At 38.0% G+C, this 19004-nt stretch overlaps 1 protein-coding gene and 1 non-coding gene across 2 annotated transcripts in view; one reads left to right on the forward strand and one right to left on the reverse strand.

Annotated features, from left to right (window-relative positions):
• Nucleotides 1-19004, reverse strand: part of Cntn5 (contactin 5) — a 1169992-nt gene that overhangs the window by 598935 nt on the left and 552053 nt on the right. The window lies entirely within an intron of this gene.
• Nucleotides 917-1022, forward strand: LOC115064986. The gene has a single exon (XR_003844787.1). It is a non-coding gene; the product is annotated as a U6 spliceosomal RNA (small nuclear RNA).

The following is a 19004-nucleotide window of genomic DNA, read 5'->3' on the forward strand; positions in this document are numbered from 1 at the left end:
GGGCAATTAGACAGCAAAAGGAGATCAAGGGGTTATAAATTGGAAAGGAAGAAGTCAAAATATCACTATTTGCAGATGATATGATGTATATATAAGTGACCCTAAAAATTCTACCAGAGAACTCCTAAACCTGATAAACAGCTTCAGTGCAGTAGCTGGATATAAAATTAACTCAAACAAATCAGTGGCCTTTCACTACACAAAGAAAAAACAGGCTGATAGAGACATCAGGGAAACAATAACCTTCACAATAGGCACAAATAATATCAAATATCTTGGTGTGACCCTAACTAAGGAAGTTAAAGATCTGTACGATCTCTGAAGAAAGAAATCAAAGAAGATCTCAGAAGATGGAAAGATCTCCTATGCTCATGGATTGGCAGGATCAGTATAGTAAAAATGGCTATCTTGCGCAAAGCAATCTACAGATTCAATGCATTCCTCATCAAAATTCCAATTCAATTCTTCCCAGAGTTAAAAAGGACAATTTGCAAATTCATCTGGACTAACAAAAAACTAGAATAGCAAAATCTATTGTCAACAATAAAAGAACCTCTGGTAGAATGCCTGTTCTCAAGCTGTACTACAGAGCAACTGTGATTAAAAACAAAAACAAAAAACAAAACTGCATGGTATTGGTACAGCGACAGACAGGTAGATCAGTAGAATAGAATTAAAGACCCAGAAATGAACCCACACACCTATGGTCACTTGATCTTTGACAAGGGAGCTAAAACCACCCAGTGGAAAAAAAGACAGCATTTTCAACAAATGGTGCTGGCACAACAGGCGTTTATCATGTAGAAGAATGTGATTTGATCCATTCTCATCTCCTTGTACAAAGCTCAAGTCTAAGTGGATCAAAGAACTCAAGATAAAACCAGAGACACTGAAACTTACAGAGGAGAAAGTGGGGGTGATTGCTTCAGCAGCACATATACTAAAATTGGAATGATACAGATAACATTAGCATTGCCCTGCACAAGGATGACATGCAAATTCATGAAACGTTCCATATTTTTACAATAAAACCACAAAAATTTTCTTAACAGTTAAAAAAAAAAAAAAAGAAAGAAAGTGGGAAAAGCCTCGAAGATATGGGCACAGGAGAAAAATTCCTGAAAAGAATAGCAATGGCTTGTGCTGTAAGATGGAGAATTGACAAATGGGACCTCATAAACTTGCAAAACTTCTATAAGGCCAAAGACACTGTCAATAAGACAAAAAAAGGGCCACCAACAGATTGGGAAAGTATCTTTACCAATCCTAACTCTGATAGGGGACTAATATCCAATATATACAAAGAACTCAAAAAGCTGGACTCCAGAAAATCAAATAANCCTATGAAAAATGGGGTACAGAGCTAAACAAAGAATTCTCAACTGAGGAATACCGAATGGCTGAGAAGCACCTGAAAAAATGTTCAATATCCTTAATCATCAGGGAAATGCAAATCAAAATAACCCTGAGATTCCACCTCATACCAGTCAGAATGACTAAGATATAAAATTCAGGTGACAGCAGATGCTGGCGAGGATGTGGAGAAAGGGGAACACTCCTCCATTTCTGGTGGGATTGCAAACTGGTACAAACACTCTGGAAATCAGTCTGGCGGTTCCTCAGAAAATGGGATATAGTACTACAAGAAGATCCAGCAATACCTGCCTGGGCATATACTCAGAAGATGTTCCAACTTGTAATAAGGACACATGCTCCACTATGTTCATAGCAGCCTTATTGTGTAAATGTATCAACAGAAGAATGGATACAGGAAATGTGATACATTTACACAATGGAATACTACTCAGCTATTAAAAACAATGAATTTATGAAATTTTTAGGCAAATGGATGTATCTGGAGAATATCATCCTGAGTGAGGTAACCCAATCACAAAAGAACACATATGATATGATAAGCAGATATTAGCCCAGAAACTTAGAATACCCAAGATACAATGTGCAATACACATGAAATTCAAGAAGGAAGACTAAAGTGTGGATACTTTGTTCCTTCTTAGAATGGGGAACAAAATACTCATGGAAGGAGTTACAGAGTCAAAGTTCAGAGCAGAGCCTGAAGGATTGACCATTCAGAGACTGCTCCACTTGGGAATCCAACCCATAAACAACCACCAAACCCAGTCACTAGGTAGATGCCAACAAGAGCTTGCTGACAGGAGTCTGATATAGCTGTCTACTGCGAGGCTCTGCCAGTGCCTGACAAATACTAAGTGGATTATCACAGTCATACATTTGACAGAGCACAATGTCCCCAATGAAGGAGCCAGAGAAATAGCCAGGGAGCTGAAGACATCTGAAGCCCCATAGGAGGAACATCAATATGAACTAACCAGTACTCCCCGAGCTTCTTGGAACTATACCAGCAATCAAAGAAAACACATGATGGAACTTGTGGCTCTAGCTATATATGTAGCAGAGGATGACCTATGTGTTCATCAATGGGAGGAGAGGCCCTTGGTCCTGTGAAGGCTCTATGCCCCAGTATAGGGAACTTCCAGGACCAGGAATGGGAGTGGGTGAGTTGGGGAGCAAGGGGAGGAGGAGAGGATAGTGGATTTTCCGAGGGGAAACTAGGAAAGGGTATAACATTTGAAAGGTAAATAAAGAAAATATCTAATAAAAAAAATTCTGACTATTGATCTCCAGAAACACACTGTGAAGGGCTCAGAGACGATGAAGAGAATAAAGGGATGAGATACAGACATGCAGGTTTCAAATTGCTAACTTATATCTGAATTCAAATAAAGGATTAACTGTAAGCAAGTCGCAAATTAAAAGAGGGAGGGAGAGAGAGAGAGAGAGAGAGAGAGAGAGAGAGAGAGAGAGAGAGAGAGAGAGGAGGTGAGGAGAAAGTGGAAGGAGAAGGAGTAGAGGGAGGGGAAAACATTATTAATATATATTATGTAAGAAAAACAATTTGCTTTCTACAAAAGTAAATAAATAAAAATAATACTTTGTATTTTATATTTTCAAATCATTAAAATTACATGTTAACTATTTGCTATATTTAGTAAATGATATTCTTATATAATAAATATATTTTCAAGTCTTTGATTTTCTGTTAATTATGATATGATTTATCTTAGGAAATACTGAGTTCGAAAGGACTTACTTAGGGCTAGTTTTTAAGGGATTACACAGAAAATAAAAACCCACCAGGAGATCAATAAGAAATGTCACATTACATATTTTCAACACTTGGTAAGGAGGCAACACAACCCCAGCTTTCCTCTCTGGATCAAAGGCCCAGTGTCCTACTTTTATCGGTAGGTCTATGACTCTCTGACCCTTTGTTTACAGCAGCTCTAGGAAAAGAGAATCCTGCTCACCTCAGCGGGCCCTCTTTAGAAATTGTCCTCTGCGCTGTCTCAATTTTATTGTCCCTGTCCTTATCTTTCATCCAATGTTTGCACGACTGTTTTCATGAGCTTCCAGCTGCCTTTAAGATATTATTGTTCCTCTGAAATGCTTCATTATAGTTTGGCTGGAGAACTGCAAGAATCATGGGGTATTTCTATTTACACAATAATTGAATAATATGTGGGAAAATGAACTAAAGGATTGGTATATTTATGGGAACACTTGGACACAGGTTAAGGTCTGGAATCTACACCTATAACTTCAGCATGTTGGGACTGAGGAAAACCTTTACTGGAGCTATTTTCAAAAATCCAATGACAATGAAACACATGCCCAAAATTCCAGGGAGGCCAGGATGAAGGGAGAGGGAGAGGAGAGAGAGAGAGGATAAAGGGAAGAAAAGGAGAGAGATAAGCTGGGGCACTCTTCTGTATTAATAAAACATTAAGTGCCGGCTTGTCAGGTGGCTCCATCATTCAATTAAGAGAACAAAATGTTCAGAATTTGCACTGATTTAAGGAGAGGACTCTGGGGCCTTACTATGTAGATTGGACATGCTAGAGAGTTGCCATCTTGCAGTCTCTGTCACCACAGGACTTCACATGCAATCTGGACACACTTGGCATAAAATGCTGCTACCCCTAGACTGCTGCTGGGGGTACACAAAGCACTCAGACCAAAATCTGCAGGAATATACTCAGAATCTTTGTTCCTACTGATTAGCACTCATCTACCTGATCCTCTCTCCTGAGACAGTTTCAATTATAAATTACCCTCACCTAGGTTTCTTTGCTTTTTTCTTTTTTGATTAAAATGCCAAATCTCTCTCTCTCTCTCTCTCTCTCTCTCTCTCTCTCTCTCTCTCTCTCTCTCTCACACACACACACACACACACACACACACACTCACAAATATTTAGAAAGCTGTTAGCTGTTGAAGGCAGATTGAACAGGGATTTAGAAGCACTGGGATTATTTTGTGAAAAATACTGATTTTATCTAAGAAATTTGAAAAATATTAAAAAGGCCTCTCCTTGGGAAGTGGTGATTGTTATACTTGATCCAAGAGGTCAAGCAAGGTCTTTAACTGGGGTGGTCATTGTGAGTGTACCCTTTTAGTATGAAGAAAGAGGAGAATGTTAGACTCTAATGTCTCCAAGATTTTAGTGCCACCTAACATGAATCCATTTTATTATGAACTATCTTTTGAAAATATCTTATATTTTCAGAAGCAGTGCAAAGATGGGTCAGACAACCCCTCATTTACCCTCAACCCAGTTTCTTCTGATACTGATGGTCAACATTTACTAAGGGACATTTGCCTGTGTTCATGAGCTTTTTGGGTGCATTATATTAATTAAAGTCAGTATCTTACTCAGATCTCCCCAGCTCTTTCAACCAGATATCCCTGCTCTGGGTACCACTGTGGGTAACTTCATCACCTCTCCATATATTCTTTTCATCCAATGGTTCTCAACCATTACAATGCTGTGACCATTACTATAGTTCCTCATACTGAAGTGATCACCAACCATAAAGTTATTTATTTATTTATTTATTTATTTACTTAGTTAGTTAGTTAGTTAGTTAGTTAGTTAGTTAGTTAGTTAGTTAGTTTTTCGAGACAGGGTTTCTCTGTATAGCCCTGGCTGTCCTGGAACGCACTTTGTGCACCACGCCTGCCTCGAACTCAGAAATCCGCCTGCCTCTGCCTCCCGAGTGCTGGGATTAAAGGTGTACGCCACCACGTCCAGCTCATAAAGTTATTTTTGTCACTACTTTATAACTGTAATTTTGCTACTGTTATAAATGAAATGTAAATATCTTTGTTTTCCTGTAGCCTTAGGTAACTCCTATTAAATAATGGTCATTTAACCCCCAAAGAGACCACCAACCACAGGTTGAGAACAGATGTTCTAGCCTGATAATTTTTTCTGTTATTCCTTATTTTTTGGTGATATTGGTGGTTACCAGGCATATTGGTCAGGTATTTTGTATGAAATTTCTGACATGTCTGATGATTTTCTTATGCATAGCTTATATCTATAGATTTTTTTGGATGTGGGGAAAGGATGCCATTCTCGGTGTGTGGGTCTCAGAATACACCCCATAGTATTAACTGAGGAGACCACCCAGTTAACAGAGTCATATAAAAAGTGATCCCATGCCACTTTGCACTCCTTGCTACAGGTAAATGAGTCTATAGCAAATGCCTGGTATCCCTTCTGAGTCTCAGCTTCTGATGACAATTGTCAACAGCTTCTGCCTGCCTCTATTAGATCCACTTCAAACTCGAAAATATCCATACTATTCAAGTGTTATATCTCACCATATTGTGGACCGCTGTCTTGGCTATGAGTACAGATCTTTCCAGGCATTCAAACCATGAACTTTTCACTATGCATGTATTAACACATTTAGTTCAAAAATATCAAGTAAATTAATTTTGAAGATCTGATTGTTTTCTATTTAAAAACATGAGGAACAAATTTTGGGACTCACTCAAATGCCTGGCAGGTATGATGGCTGGCTTATGATCCCATTCTTTCAAAGATTCAAGTAAGAAATTAAAGTAGACAGATGCCTTAAGGAAGATACCTGAGGTTAACCTTTAGTATCCACCTATAAGGATGTCCAAAGTCTATGTTTCCCACACATAGCCGAGCACACAACCATGCACATATTCTACACAAACATAAACACATGCAATAAAAACCACAAAATGACTGGAATTCACTCTGATTCCAAAATGTCGAGATTACAGAGCTTGGACATAAACTTCGCAAATTTCAACATTGAGAATTTTTATATATACCTAAAATATTTTTGAAACACTGTCATATTTGAATCAACTAGCCTGTTGTCTAATATATATTGCATGTTCAAAATGCTGTTTTGATACAATTTAGTTCATACAAAGGATAATATTATCAATTGCTATTTAAAAACTGTTCCTTATGTAATATCATGATAGATCAGTAAAATTTCCTATGAAGGATATATAATTATTTGGCCTCTGTGGACCTGGTAGCCTGCCCCATCACTAAATCATGAAGACAACCATAGAAAATATTGAATGATCCATCTTTATTTATCAAATATTGGAAATAAGGTAGAATTAACCTGATGGTCACAGCTTGCCCATCCTTGACATTTAGGGTAAAACACTGTCCTAGAATGGCTTGGTCTCAAGAGCCATTAGTCCTTTGTCTGTCTTGCCTCTGCCTGTTCCCTCACAGGAACCCACTCACAATCTCCACAACATAATTTTCTCCAGCTTCAAGTTTCTGCTTGTGTAGAGCTTTTTATCTCGATCCATCTTTTATCCCAGTTTTATGTTTTGAATATTGATCTCTCATGCATCACCTCTAGCTTTGTCTCACTCAGAGAGCCTTTCAAACATCTTAGGTACATAAACACATTACACTCTGTCTCCATCAACAGGGTTTGCCATATCCTTTCTCCTAAAAATACAATCCCCACAATTTGTTGAGATGAACTGAACAGTCATATCATAAGTCTTGCCCACTCCCCAAAGCACGCAGGCTGCAGTTGTAGACATTGAAACCATTATCTAGCCTCTCAAAACCACACTACTGCTTTCTTTTCATTGAAAAAATTACCTTTTCCCCTCATCTCTTTCTTTAAAATATCACTTGTGCAGAGAATGTAAGTTGCCCTCAAACCCTAACATCCTCACACGCATGTACTCCATCCTGTGTGACCTCTAGCCTAATCCCAGCTGCTATGCTATGGTTCACAACAAGAAGGTTCACAACCTTCTTTTTGCTCCTCCTCATCTGTAACACTCAAACACTTCTTCCTTTGAAATATAGTATCATAGATGATGTACTTAAGAACATATAAAATAATTTCACATTTTTACAATTGACTAGTTAAATGATAGACCAAACTGTATGTGTAACTTAGTGGTAAGATGTATAATTTGCATAAGTAAAGATTTCAGTCTTTAGCACCACAGGAAAAAATATCAAAAGAAAGATAAAAGAAAGCAAAACAAAGAATAACAAAAACAATCCAGATGGAAGGGCATGGTGTGGTGTACCGTACTTCTAATTACAGAAGACTGAAGTGGGAGAAACATGAAGACTGAGCCAGCCTGATGTACCCTGGGGTAACCTGTGTGGGAATCAGTCTCAAAGACAGTAAATGCTAATCTCCACGCAGATGTACAGAGAGTATCATTTATTGTTGTCTTTTTTTTTTTTTTAATTTTTGACTCAGTTTGAGCTATGACCTAAAAAATGACTAGGTATGAATGTATCCTCAGTAAATGGGCTGAATAAGACAATGAACATTCTAATTTGGTCTTACAATATTTATATTTGTTAATATTTTATTATATTTATAGACTTTACTATATCTGTAATAATTAGCTATTTTATAGCACTATTTAGAGACATTTTCTGTTTCAGGCTAAAGGTAACTCACACATGTATTTGTGTTTTCTCTGTTTATGCATGTATACACAAGACCAAACACAATATTTAATACTCTTGCAGTATTGCTATTATGGACTCTTGTAACTCAACAGTGCTGGCTCAGATGTTTGCTGGGGAATTTCCAAAAATTGTTATTAATTCGCCTACATAGTTACTAGTTTTAGATTTCATTATTAAAATATTTTTCTCTTTATTTCATGCCCCAAGCTATAGAACCTGTGATGTTGACTCATTCCACAGTAAGGACCTATTAGCTTTAGTACTTTCTCCTAAGTACAGTAGTTGCTTGGCTAATGGCTCCATAAAGGTGAATTTATCCAAAGGAACATGAATTGGGATTGTTGGAAAAAAGGAACAACAATAACAAAAACCTATGACTATAAATTATTGGCAAAGTTTTATAAAGTTAAAGGTGTTTCTTTACTAATGGAGCCCCCAATATATTACATGTTTTGTAGATTCCTAATAAATGTCATGATTTCAAAATTATTGGGCCACTGAGGTATTTTATTACCTATCTCTGTACTGAGGATTTGTGTATCACTGCCTGTCATGGACCTTGCTCAGTATTAAAATCCTTCAAAACAGTATCACACTATTATTTATACTGACCTTGCCACAGACAGGACTTTTAAAATAATTTATTCCTTATTCTTCAGTTAAATTAAAAGGATGCAGAAATTTAATCAAGATGAATATCTATTAGGCATTTCTGTTATACTTAAATATATGTGTATAAGATACATATATACATATATTCATATATATATATGATGCAATCATTTTCCATCTACATATGTATATGGTAAATATGTAACAACCTGAATCTATTGTTTATTAATAAAGAAACTAGCGGTTTATGCACAATCAGTGTGTCACTTAAATCTACCTCACTGACACCAAGAAGCAAGCAAAGAGGACAAGCAGCCCTGGGATTCCACAAACTGAGTTTCTTCGTGCAGAGCCCATGCTGATGCTTCTAAACACAAAATTCAGGCATAGGATTGATCCAAACAAGGCTAGAAATAAAACTGGATTGCTATGACATCACACAAGAGAACCCAGACTTGATCTGTTTTTCTTAAAATAAAATGTGCTGCATCAAGATCTAGAAAGGCTTCTGAGAAGTAGGCAAATGTGTTTTATGAGATATGTTCATGCACCTGAAGGCGTGAAGGCAGCAATGTCTTACATCCTCTATAGTCAGTGTCTCTAATGGAGTCAGTTACCAGCATACTACCTAAGTGACCCCAAGGTAAAAGAACATGAAGCGATGACTGTGTAACCTGAGCAATTAGAATGAGCCACAGCCCATAAAGTATGGCTAAGTGAGCTTCTAAAAAGTCATTGTGTGCCTTCTACTCCTGACCTCTGAGGTGCAGTGCACGATGAGTTGTCTGACACGACTTAACCATCTAGAAAATGATTTTAAAAGATTTGAAGAAGAGTTTATAGGCAAAGAGGCAAATTCTGTGAAGCTATTGAACTACTTTACCTTTCTTAAAGAATATGCACTGTCAGCACCTAATTACTTAGGAAATTACAGTCCCAGAACTGTGCAAGTGTTGTGCAGACCTTGTTAATAACATAGTACGTCTCTCTGGGGGTTCCGAGGTTCTTAGGTGCAGCTTGCCATTTGGAAGGGTCAGTTTGCCATTTTTGTAGCTCCTGTCCCCTACTAAATTACAGTGCTCAATAGTGTGCAGTATTTGAATTGTAAATAGAAGCACACTGACCTTCAAACTCTCCTTGGTTAAGTCATTGAGGAGAGCTTTAGACCCAGAAATCACTTTTTCTTATAGACTAACTATGATAGTGTTTTTAATTCTTTTGGTTTTAGTGGTTCCCGGGGCGCTGGGTTCCATGGAGTTAAGAAAGAAATACTGGGTGCAAGGATTATTCATCTTAGGTAGGCAAAGCATCAGGGAGGAAAGGTTTCTGGCACAGGGTGGTTGACAAAAGTTAGAAGTCACATTAGTCCCATACTGCCAAGAAGCCTTCATATCAGTCAGTATCCTGAATCTGCCAATGTTCAGAGATACTGTAAGATTCCAGGAAGGAGGCAAGCAGTCCACAAGAAGGATTTCACAGACTCCTAACTATTGATCTCCAGGAGGCAAAACATCCTTTGTCAGTATTTGTGGGCCTATTGACACTGAAGGTTCTAGAACGAGTATCTCTACTGCAACAACTGAAGATGTTATGCACCACAGAACACGCTTCAAACACGGTTCAAACAGATGTCTGAAGCAAACCTTTAAAGGCTTCATTTACAAATGACTTCGGATCCAGAAAACTTCTCAATTCAAATTCCACAGTTGTTCAAAAAACTTTAGTTAACTACCGACATCAAGGATCCATTTCAAGAGTTACATTAAAGAACCAGGGAAAACAAAGGAAGACAAAAAAGCAATTCAAATTTTCCAAGGGATACAAAAAGGGGCCATGAATACATTCATGTATAATCACAACATTAAAACTTGACCCAAAACAAAGTTATACAAACACTAATTTACTTCATCCCCAGTGAGATTTTGAAAATAAATTTCTGTAGACACTGAAATAAATTTTACCTGAAACTGTATGGAAAGAAAATTATGGGTAAATGGCCAAGGGTCTGATATACTTGGGAAGCAAAGGTACCCAAATATTACCTGATAGAAACATTTGATACCAAGCTTACTATATATTTTCCTCCCTAATATTCAAAGGCTAAGGGAACTGTGGTTAAACCACACCAGTAAATAGACAAAGGCATTCTTTCACCACACTTCCAAAACAACTTCTAAGTTCCTGAACTAAAATGACCCGTGAAGACACATTTTATTTCCTATGAGCAATGTTCACAAATGACTTTAGGACTTCTGTTCATTTCTGTTTGATACCTTAGCTGTTGTGTTATCAATATGTTGTCACACATCCTTACCAGGAATACTTTTATTCCACAACCATGTTCTTTTCTAGTTTTGTATTGTATGTTATTTATGAAGTAAAATGTACCTGCTTAGAGATAGATCAGTACTTAAATAGATTTTTAGTTTATTTTTGGGGAAATTTCAAATAATTTTTAAATTATGTGTTTGTGTATGCATGTGTGTGTGTGTGTGTGTGTGTGTGTGTGTGTGTGTGTCTAACAGATGGGGGACACACTTTTGAGGACAGGCATTCTGGAGTCCAGAAAAGGGTGTCAGATTACTCAGAGCTGGAGTAACAGACAGTGGTGAACCACACAGTATGGGTATTGGGAAATTAGTTCATATCCTCTGTGAGAGCCCAAGGTTCAGGTCAGGATAAAGAGATGTGATCCATGCATAAGACACCTGGGTCAAGTGTTGTAATTACTACACAATCCCTTTGCTTATAGCACTGCTATTCAGGAGAAAATACCAATTGTAATGAGTTGTATTTGAGATTTCAGTGTACAAATTCATTTTCTCCCACAATGGCAAGCTTAAGAAGTTACTAAGTTTTTCAGGTCTTTTTCCCTTAACCATCAGACTAGGAGAAAAAATACTGCTTCTTCAAAATGATGGAGATTCAAAGCCTGCAGTGATAACATTTTATAGATCGAAGCCCTTGAAATTTTTCTGAATCCAGCTATTCACTTGTGCCACCACAGCAGGCTCCCTGAGCAGAGTGTGGTCACAGGGTTGCAAGAAGGAAATGTAATCTTCTTCAATGAATCCTGGAGCTTGTCAAAAAGGTGAAATATATAATATATAATTTTCTGCATTATAGCTTGTTCACACTAAATGAATTTTGGAATTTGTAACCATCTCCCTTGTTTCACCATAATTCTTCTATTCGGATGTTACAGTTTACTACATTAGCATAACTATCAGCAATTTCAATCCATTAAATGTCATGCATTCTGTAGAAAGGGGCGATGGCTTAAGGACACTTGTTGCCAAGACTGACAGTCTTAGTTTTATCCTGGGAACCCACATCCTGGAAGAACTGAGTCTTCAAATTGTCTTCTAACATACACACATGTGTCATGCATAAGGATACATGCATTCATACATAAAATAAAGGCTTTTCATATTTTGAACTCCAGTAATAGAAAACTGACTGATTATGTCCCAGTATGTCACATTGAACAATGGTAAATTAAAACAATCCTTAGAAAGTGATGCTCTAGACACCATGGTCTATAAGTCACATCCAGCAGGTTGAGGCACCATTCTGTAGAGATTCAAGAAGTGTTTGGTTGTAGGTGCACTTCAGAATCCCATTCTTGTAACATTTCCTATGAAAAACACTATAAAAAGAGGAATAAACTAACAAACAGGAGTGAAAGTTTCATCTTTTCAGTGAAACATGTTTATTCAGTGGGCGTGGTGACCATTCCTCATAACACTTCTGGAAAAATAAGCCAGGAAAGGAGACAGCAAACAGGCAAAGCCAGCCTGGCGGTGTCTCAGAATACTCTGTTAGGGTCCTTGGTTCCTAACAAATAATTGCTTCTGGGCATATCATCCTTTCTGTAAGAGTGACATAACAGTATTTGTATTCTGATACTGTTTAAAGTGTACATCTGGGGCGAGATATTCGTATATACACTCTGGGAACCAATGTTTACTAGGGAATAGTCTCTACAAACAGCTGGGACATCTGCCATCATGCTGTGTCTACAGCTAATACAGAGGAGGCTAAAGACAAGAAAATGGGCCAGATCACCATATTCACGACCAAAGAATTCATAATTACAGTCAGTGTCCATGGAGATGAATGAACAGATAAGACAGCAGGTCAGATGATCATGTTCACACTCAACAAGGAAATAGTCACAGTTGAAAATGGAATCACTTATTTTCTTCCTTCATCTTTTCCGAATATCTGAAAATTAGCATACATAATGAGGCAAAGAGAAAAACATTTGAGTGCAGTATAGCACAGACATGTGTAATGATTGCTTATAGGAGGTCAGAGAAGAGCACATACAAATTTCAAATAAGCCATGAAGGATCACTAAAATGAAGACAAGGCTGGGAAATGGGGAAAGTCTGTATGAAGCTACAGAAGGGGTTAGTTTCTCTGGGCAATTTCCATCAGCAGTAAAGGGGATTGTGACTTAGTACTTTTGGAGAACTGTTACTAAGAAATCAATATTTAATAGAGCACACCTTCAAGCGCTGGAATTCCTGTCTAAGGCAGAGTGTGCATCGTGGGGTGTGTGAATTGTGTGTGAAATCCTTTCTTCCTCTTAGAGACAGTGTTTTGCCTCTAAGTTAAATTTTACTTTCAACTTTAGTACTATTACAAATATTAAATTTCTCAGAAATTATTTTCCTTTTGGTTCCAAAATATAATAACTTATTCCAGAAGAGTTCTGTGGATGTCCCAGCAATGGGACAAAAGTGCAACAATACACATAAGTAATACTTTCCCCAGAAGCCCATTGCTGACAGCATGTTTAATGGTTTCAATAAAATGAGACATCACCAATGCGTCTCAGTTTTTCATACATTTTCCATTCCTCCAAGTGAATATCATTTTAGAAATATTTCTTTCTTTAAAATGTGTCATGTGACTTGAACATCTTTTATAATAGCATGAGGTGTATCTGTTCTCCTAACCGACATAGCCCTACCATCATTTATATTCAGAAGTGATATGCTAAGGTGACATCTGCATACAAGAGTGCCTCTACAGACTCTCATACTGTCTGTATGTCTGTCCTTGAAGATTTATTTATCATTGTTTTCTGTATATGTGTGAGATCATATGTGCACCCCATGTGTGCAAGTGTCCAGGGGGAAGGAAGTGTCAGATTACCCTGGAACTGGAGTTGGAGGTGTTTATGATATGCCTCATGCTGGGAATTGAACTCGGGTCTTCTGCAAGAGCTGTGTGTGTTACTAACCAGTGAGCCATCTCTCCAGTCTATCCCATTGTTTGTCAATATGTTATTCTATTGTTCTAATCACTATTCATTCAGGTCACAATACATACTGATACATATCAGGAATTGTGCTGGGTATTGGAAGATACTAATGAGCAAGTTAAATAAGTTTATTGGGAATAGCAGGAAAGTAAAAATGTATGCTGTGAAGTTTGCTAGCAATAAATGTTTAGTATAAAAATAGAAAATTTACAGCCAGCTATTGGATGGAACACAGGGTTCCCAATGGAGGAGCTAGAGAAAGTACCCAAGGAACTGAAGGGGGCTGCAACCCTGTAGGTGGAACAACAATATGAACTAACCAGTACCCCCTGAGNTTGTGTCTCTAGCTGCATATGTAGCAGAAGATGGCCTAATNGGCCATCNCTGGGAATAGAGGCCCCTNGGTCTTGCAAACTTTATATGACCCAGCACAAGGGAAAGCCTGGGCCAGGTAGTGGGAGTGGGTGGGTAGGGGAACGGGGGCGGGGGGGTATAGGGAACTTTTGGGATAGCATTTGAAATGTAAATAAATAAAATAAATAAAATAAAATAAAAAAATAAAATCAATGAACAACTGTTAAAAAAAAAAAAGAAAATTGTTCTAACTTGGAGAGAAGCAGAAATACAGAAAGATTGGTGGGAGAACAGCTAGAGGATGGAATTTAAAATGAGAGCTAAAGTAAAGATGATAAAAAGTAAGCTATCTGGTAGCAAGTGGAAGAACATTCCAGAAAAGGTAAATTAATAACAACAATGATGATGCCCACCAGTTGACAGGCAAGAGTATGCATATTTTACATACATGAACCCAAGGGGCTTCTACTTAATTACCCTTGTTCTCTTCCCTTGAAGAGAACAAATCTGAAGAGATAGGACTTCCTCAAGAACTCCAGTTCTAGGGCATTTCAGGGGCCCAGAGATTATGCTCCTTACCTCAGACCTTTAGAAAAAGACTGCCTGGGTTGCATTTGTGGGATTATCCTGCCTCTGTCTGTCTGTGGTAAATGATGGAATGAAAGCCACTGGAGTTTAGAGAAGGAAGGATGAAAGGTTCTCAGGAGTTGGCAGTTTCCCTGCAGCCAATCAATCACGGTATGTGGAGTGAGTACTGGTGCCTTCCATCCTCCCTTGCCTGCAGTGTGCATGTCAGTCTGGTGAGTGATAGACTGGGGTTGAGACAGCATTTAAGATGCTTTTGCAGTAATCAAGGTGAGAAATGTCAGTGGCCTGAACTAGAAATGGAGATAAATGAGTGACTTCTGGCTTTTCAAGGAGACTAAAGGCTCATAATTTTTCTATACAAGTTTCTTTAAAGAGGGTAGTAAAATTAAAATTGTCCATTCAGTTCTTTCTGATGTAGAAGCTATAGTTATATTATTTACAATGTTCTGCTAGGTTACTCTGGAATCTGTAATAGGATAACTCCATAATTTAAAAATAATTCTATTTAACTTAAAACAGAAACAGTATGTGAACAAGTGTTCAATGATACTCTCCTTGGAGGGTTTTATTTAAACAAATCCAAGACCAGTACAAAGACTGGAGGAGTTGATAAAGCATGATTTAAGAATCCTAATTTTCACAAACATGCCAAGAAGACAACCCATTTACCCTCACAGGAAGGGATTTCAAGGAGTAAGTGTCTGCTAAATCTTCAAAGCAGATTATAGAAGTTCCTTGTGGAATGCTTAAAACACCCTTTGGAATTAAGAACCAAAACATTTCATTATTATTCCTTGCAAATGCATTAAATATACAGAGTGTTGAAGGGAGATACAGCATTCCTCATACATCCTATTTGCCCGACTAGTGTAAACAGATTGTTGCGATACTCATCTGTCATTTAGACTAAGACCATAGTCTTTGACTTGATTAATTCAAAACCAGTTAAGTATTATGGACATATGATTATATATATATATATATATATATATATATATATATATATATATGTAAGACATTTACATACACACACAGACAAACACACAAACACACACATATGTTATATATATATATATATATATATATATATATATATATATATATATCCTCATGTATCCTAGCCTAGTTTCTAACTCTCTAACTCTATCAGACTAAGAATGACCAGAACCTCTGGCCACTACTCCTTTAGGTCTGGTATTACATACAGGTGTGTACATCCATACCCATGTATGTAGTATGAGAGTTAAACCCAGAGGTTTAGGTATGCAATGCAGGCAATCTTTCCACCAACTGAGTTTCACTTCTAGCTCATCATATTTAATTGGCTAAGTTTTAGCCCATGGATACACATAGGAAACTATAGCTGCAATGAAAAGAAGGAATAGATAGACCATCATGCCCCAAATTTTCTTCCATTCCATTTGCAACATCCTTGGCTCCACTTTTCCACAGCCTCAGAAAACAGGTCCAGGGTCCTGTTTCTGTAGGTCATTTTGAGATTTTGCCAAGATTATAGTAAACACAAACAGAAGAAACTCGTTCAGCTTCCATTCTTTCATTCACTGCTACTTTTGAGATTATACAGTATTGATGTCTATCAACAGTCTATCTTCTATTGTATAATGACATTCTATTCTATGGCTGCATCATGGTTGCTTATCCTTTCTGCTTGACTGTTTAGGCAATATCCATATCATACTCATCACAGATAAAGTTATTGTGACTCCTTATGAGGGAGTACTAACATGAATTTGCTTTCTCTGTCTTACATTCAGACCATTTGATGTTGCAGGAAAGATACTTTTGACTTTTAAACAAGCTATCTTCAGTCTCCTTGTTTTCCAAAGAGATTGTGCAAGTCGTCTTCACTTTCACAGTCACAGAGATAAGCGTGAGACCACAAGGGAGTCACTAAGAAGCATTCCTCCTTCTCTTTCAAGTTCCTACTCGAGTCACTACCATGATTTCTCTCAAATGGACTCTGACTGGGAAGTGTAAGCCAAATAAATCCTTTATTCCCTTATGTGGGTTTAGTCAGAGTGTTTTATCATAACAACAGAAAGCAACTAGAATGTAAGCTCTGATTTTCTGCAAAATACTTCTCTTACCCTGGGGTGTTCACTCTTTTGCTTTAAGTTGTGTTCACATAATCATAGTTTAGAACAAATCTGTAAAGGGCTCATTAGGGGAAGACCTGCTCCAAATTGCTCCAGCACAGCAGATCCTGATGAGAAGAGGCAGTCCATGGTTTTTAAGGCATTTATTGTAGAAAGGCAGAAAGAGGGAGAAAGTAGAGAAGTAGAGGCCAGCCATGGCTATGTGGAGAGATGGGGGAAGGGGATGGGGAAAGGAGGAGAGCAAGAGGACAAGAGTGAGAAAGGCAGGAGTAAGAGAGTAAGGGAGAGAAGAGGGAGAAGTAGCCCTTTTATAGTATGCCAGGCATACCTGGCTATTGCCAGATAGCAGTGGGGGTAGAGTCCTAAGAGAATACTAGGAGCTTGGGGCTTTGCCTGCATGACAGATGAACACACATCTATTGGGGGGAGGGCATGTGGAAGGCTGTAGCCAGAGGCCCATGGGGCGGAGCCAAACACATGCTGTCTTTTGTAGGCAGAAGTCACTACATAGCTGGTCACCAGGATTCGAGGCCTGTGCTCAACCAGGGACCAGGCTGACTGTGCACAGCTCACTGCCCCACAAGTACTCATTATACTTTCCATATTCTGTTCCTATGGAAGAGTTTCAATTTTAGAAATAAAATTTCTTTTGATCAAAAGAATTCAGAGAAGTCTTGTCTTAGTTCACAAAATTAATGGTGCAAACAAAAGTTCATTTTTCCTTGGGAATGTAGTCATTAAAGGTTTCCTACACCTTTGTTGATGGCTTTTGCACCCATGCATATATGTCAGCTCTAAATTGACCTAGAAGACCAATGCAGGACAGAAAGAGAGGGCACAAAGTTCAAAGAGGAATGTAATGGAGAGATCACAGGAGGAGTTTGAGGGGAGAGTAGCAAAGTAGACTGAGAGACTTTAGATACATGTATGGAATTTTCAAAAAATACGTACAACACATTGTTGTCTTAGAGTTTTAATGCTGTAAAGGAGACACCATGATCATAACATCTATAAAGAAAAACATTTAATTGGGACTAGCTTATAACTTCAGTTTAGTCCATCATTATCATGGCAGGTAACATGGTGGCATGCGGGCAGATATGGTGCTAGAGAAGGGGCTAAGAGTTACACATATTTATTTGTAAGCAGCAGGAGAACATAGGCCCATATTGATCATATGAGTCTTCAAAGATGCCCCCACAGTGACACACTTCTTCTAATAAAGTCACACCTACTCCAACAAGGCCACACCTCTACTAGTGCCATTCCATATGGACCAAGGTTTCAAAGATATGAGTCTATGGGACCATTCTGATTCAAAGCGCCTCAATTATCTAAAATGTTTTCCAAAGTCCTCATTAAATCCAATAGTTTGATGCTTCCTTCTTACCATTTTGAAGGAGAACACTGCTGTACCATTTTGGAGGTACTGTACAGAACAAGCAAAGCTTGGCAGATGCCTGAAAACCTCAATACTCTGCAGGTCACTTGGCATTGCCTGCTCTGTTTTCCAATTTCTTCCATGTCTCTCTTAGCTTCAAGCTTCTTCTGTGAGGCTAGCAATCCCTAAGTAAAGGTTCTAACTTTTCATGAATTCTACACAAAATTCTCTAAGATCTTGCCGTCTCCCCTAGGAGTCTGTAGACCACGGCATGGATCTAGACCATGCTTACCATTTGCCTGCCTGTGCTACCTTTAATTCCCCAGATACTTCCCTTCCCATGACACTTCTAAAACTTACCACCTATTTTCCACCTGGTAAAGACATATTACACTCTTTCAGTTATCTTAAATTTATAGTCTGAGCGTCTTAAGCATTTTGCCATTATTAGGTTGCATTCCCCCAAAACTACTGAAAGATACATAAAAGGTCTTCTGTTACTGGAAATTTGGAGAGAAGTGGAGATAGAAAATAGTAACAAATTAAATGAATATTCCAAATCTCTATAGAGATGCTACTATCTGCCTCTTACAGCATAAAGAGAATATGAAAGAGTAATGGGGTGAGATGGAAGGTCAGGCACACACTTACTTAGGCATTTACATTTCGATCACTCCATTTAGCAATTCCGAGATGCCACATGTATGGATGTGCATGTGTATAATGCATAGGTATTATTTTCTGGAGGTTAAATGACCATTTCACACAGGTTGCCTAAGACCATTCTGCATATCAAATATTTATATTATATTTCATAGCAGTGGTAAAACTACA

This window comes from Mus pahari, chromosome 10, assembly GCF_900095145.1.
Source record: "Mus pahari chromosome 10, PAHARI_EIJ_v1.1, whole genome shotgun sequence".
NCBI classification, from domain to species: domain Eukaryota; kingdom Metazoa; phylum Chordata; class Mammalia; order Rodentia; family Muridae; genus Mus; species Mus pahari.